At 45.2% G+C, this 4,307-nt stretch overlaps 1 pseudogene; it reads right to left on the minus strand.

The window, feature by feature from the left end:
• Positions 1–279: 279 nt before the first annotated feature.
• On the minus strand, positions 280–1,092 carry LOC131741047 (SWI/SNF-related matrix-associated actin-dependent regulator of chromatin subfamily D member 1 pseudogene; annotated as a pseudogene).
• Between the last annotated feature and the right edge of the window lie 3,215 nt (positions 1,093–4,307).

The following is a 4,307-nucleotide window of genomic DNA, read 5'->3' on the forward strand; positions in this document are numbered from 1 at the left end:
GGGTTGTCTTTTGGTCTTGTTTACGGTATCCTTTGCTGTGCAAAAGCTTTTAAGTTTCATATGCAAATCAAAACTACAATGAGATATCATCATCTCACAGCGGTCAGAATGGCCATCATCCAAAAATCTAGAAACAATAAATGCTGGAGAGGGTGTGGAGAAAAGGGAACCCTCTTGCACTGCTGGTGGGAATGTAAATTGATACAGCCACTATGGAGAACAGTATGGAGGTTCCTTAAAAAACTACAAATAGGACTACCATACGACCCAGCAATCCCACTACTGGGCATATAGCCTGCCCAGCAGCCGAGCCAGAGGAGGGTCTAATTTAAACTGAGGAGGCTGGTAATCCAGCATCAGCAGCACAGTACACCGTACATTCACATCTCCTGGCCACTTCACTTCGAAGCCGTCTGTCTCCTGGGTAGTGGTGGTCCTGTACCATTCTATCAGATGGTTGCCTGGCCCATACAGGTCCTTGTCCGGTTCGAGCACCAAGGACTTAAAAAAAGAAGAGAACTTCCTCTTTTGTTTGGTGGCATCATATTTGTACAAGGCTGACTTGATGGGATGTTTCAAGGCCTCCTGGATATCTAGCCATTTCCTCACGATAGTCTGGTCCAGTTTCCTTTCAAAAGCGAAGAGATCCATATAGGCCTGGGATTCTGGTACCAGTTCACGAATACTTTGAGGTAGAATTTTGTCAGCCATCTTCTTTTTCTTTGCACTGTGGTTCCGATTCTGGACCGCCTTCTCCTGGACCTGCTGGATCTGCTGAGGAACGGGTCTCCTGCGGGACTGGTCCATCCCTGCCTGGGCCAGGCCAGGTCGGACTGAAAGGCTCCCATCATGGCCAGGGGGTCCCATGGAAGGTCCCTGAGGTGTCGTTTGGCTGCCTGGTAGCATACCTGGTCTCGGGTAGGCCGCTCCGGGCATCGGGGAGCAGTACAGCCCTTGACTCAGCGCCGGACCCATTCATACCGGAGGCCCCGGAGGCTCACCTGGGCCCAGGGCAGCCTCCGCGCCCGCCCCTCCTGAGGCTCCAGCGCTGCCGCTCGGAGCCACAGACTGGAAACCTGCCCCGGCCTCCATCTTTCCCGGAGCCACTGCTGTAGCTGCACAAAGAACCCCAAAAGTTTAGTTTTCTATTGTAAAAATTGTACAAGCAAGGGGACTTCCCTGGCGGTCCAGTGGTTAAGACTCTGAGCTTCCACTGCACTGGGTGCGGGTTTGATCCCTGGTCGGGGAACGAAGATCCCACATGCCGAGTGGCGAGGCCAAAAAAAACCTCGGTACATGCACATCATAAACAAGTTAGAGAAGTACAAAGAGGACAGCAAAAATCACCTCCAACGTCACTACCTGTTTGGTGAACATTGTTTTAGACAGCACTTCGTGCAGATATACATAAATATACATACACATCCATGCAAACTTACATAAAGATAAATATATGTATTGATATAAAGATATATACATAGTTTTAAACAAAAACAGAATCAAACTACACATTTATTATTTTATTTTTATTCTTTTACTAAGTAATACATTGCGTTTATCTTCCATAAAAATAATAAGAATTGAGACAGGTAATTGTCTTCACCACACCAGGAAGCTGAGACTTGTCCATGATCACACCTGTTGAGAGAGGAAGAAATCTCTTGGTCATCCGTGTGAGGCAGGAATCTGGCGCATCCTGGGCTCCTTTCTTTATCTTGGTTCTGATTCTTCTGTGAAACAAATGGGAGCAAGGAGCCAGTTGTCTCAGTGAACACTCAGTGCAGCAACTCACCACTAGGTGTCTCCATGGCACCATGTGCTGTAGTCCGTGGATAGAGAGCCACGCCCACAGAGTTTGATCTCTTCATCCTGTCTGGCTTCCAGGAACTGGAGGAAAATGAGAGACGGTAGACTTCCTGAGCTCGGTCCCAGGGTTTATTTAATCTTCAGGATCCCAAAGCTCAGAATGGCTGCATCAGAGTCACCTAAGGAGCTTACTGAAAGCAGTGATGCCAAGGTTTTGCTCCCAGGGTAGTGGATATCAACCTTGCCTACCCGTTAGAATCACCAGGGAAGCTTTTTTTTTTTGTCATCTTTATTGGAGTATAATTGCTTTACAATGGTGACCAGGGAAGCTTTTAAAAAACAAAATGTTGGAGTGTGTTAGGGACTGAATGTTTGTGTCCTCCCCAAATTCATATGTTGAAACCTTACTCCTCTCTCCCAACATGTGAAGGTATTAGGAGGTGAGATCTTTGGGAGGTAATTAGAATTAGATGTAATCAAGAGGGTGGAGCTCTCATCAGTGGGATTAGTGCCCTTATGAGTCACGAGAGAGCTTGCTTCCTCTTTCTGCTTTCTGCCATGTGAGGATACAACTGAGAAGCTGAGAAGTCAGAAGTCTGCAACCCAGAAGAGGACTTTCACCAGAACCCAACCACACTGGCACCCTGATCTTGGACTTCCAAGATCTGTTGTTTATAAGCCTCCCAGTGTATAGTATTTCTGTTATTAGCACCCCAAACTGCTGCTGAGACAAGGGGCTCCAAGCTCCTCCATAGAAACACTGAGAAAACAGATACTGTCAGAATCAACTTTGTAAGAACTTTGGAAAACCATCAAGGTTTACAGCAACCAACTGAACGCTGAATCAAAAAAAAAAAGACAACTTAAAACTGGCTCAGGGGACTTCTCTGGTGGTGCAGTGGTTAAGAACCTGCCTGCCAATGCAGCGGACATGAGTTTGAGCCCTGGTCCAGGAAGATCCCACATGCTGCAGAGCAACTAAGCCCGTGCACCACAACTACTGAGCTCACGTGCTACAACTACTGAGCCTGCATGCCTAGAGCCCGTGCTCCACAGAAAGAGAAGCCACCACAATGAGAAGCCCGTGCACCGCTACAAAGAGTGGCCCCGGTGCAGCAACAAAGACCCAACACAGCCAAAAATAAATAAATAAATAAATTCTTTTTTTTTTTTTTTTTTTTTTTTTTAAAGATGGCTCAGTGCAAGCAGGGATTATGGGCTAAAGCAGAGCTGCAAACAGCCTCCACAACACAGAGCCCATCTGCAAAGCCTGAGAGGTATGTTTTGTTTTAAGTTCCAGGTGTGCCAAGAAATCTCTGTCAAAGTACTAGTTGAAGATGAGCTGAAGGAACAGACTTCAGCAACTACATATGATGTGAAATACAGCCTATGTAAAATAGTTTGGGAAAAATCACTAAGCAAATGGATGACTGCAGCCTTCATCAATCTAGATCAGCACCCCCTGGGGAAGAGGGAGGATCTTATTTCCAGTTACCATATTACAATATTCAAATGTCCAATCTCAGAAAAAAACAATCACAAAGCATCCAAAGAAACAGGAAAGTATGGTCCAGTCAAAGAAACAAAATTAATTGACAGAAACTATCCCTGAGGATGCCCTGACATTGAACAGATGAGTCAAAGACTTGAAACCAACTGTCTTAAAAATGCTCAAAGGACTGAAGGAAACCATGGACAAAGAATTAACAGAACTCAGAAAAACAATGTATGAACAAAATGTGAATATCAATATTCTAGCAAAAGAAACATGGGGAATTCCCTCACGGTCCAGTTGTTAAGTAAGACTCCATGATTTCACTGCTGTGGGCCGGGGTTCAATCCCTGGTTGGGGACCTAAGATCCCACAAGCTGTGTGGTGTGGCCAAAAAAAAGAGAGAGAGATGATTTTAAAAAGGAACTAAATAGAAATTTTGGAGCTGAAAAGTATAATAACTGAAATAAAGAATCTGATGCCCAGGCCTCACCCCAGTCTAATTACATCAAAATCTCTGGGGTTGGGCCTCCAACATCTGTACCTTCCAAACCTGCCAACGTTGAGAACCATTATCACAGAGATTCTGTTTCAGGAGGTGCAGGGCTGGAAATCTCAATTGTGGAGGTACATTAGTGTCACCCGAAGAGCTTTAAAAAATACTGATGGCCAGCCTACTCCCCAGAATCTCTGAGAGTAGGCACTGGGTATTGGCATTTTGAACAAACTCCCTTATGATTCTGATGACCACTCAAGGGTAAAAACCATGGAGAATCCCATGGTGTCCAACCTTCATCTCTGTGAAAGCTTTTTGTTCAACTGAGATATTATCAAGAACCCCAACATCTAAGACGTAAGTTAGTAACAATTTTTTATTCTAAAGCCCATCCATGAGGCTGTTGAGATTGGCATTCATACATGCATGCATTTATTTATGTTAATAAAAAATGTATTGAGGGCCCCACTGTGTGCCAAGGAGGACAGCAGCGCACAAAACAGACAGTGTCTG

The sequence above is a fragment of the Kogia breviceps genome, chromosome 14, assembly GCF_026419965.1.
Source record: "Kogia breviceps isolate mKogBre1 chromosome 14, mKogBre1 haplotype 1, whole genome shotgun sequence".
NCBI classification, from domain to species: domain Eukaryota; kingdom Metazoa; phylum Chordata; class Mammalia; order Artiodactyla; family Physeteridae; genus Kogia; species Kogia breviceps.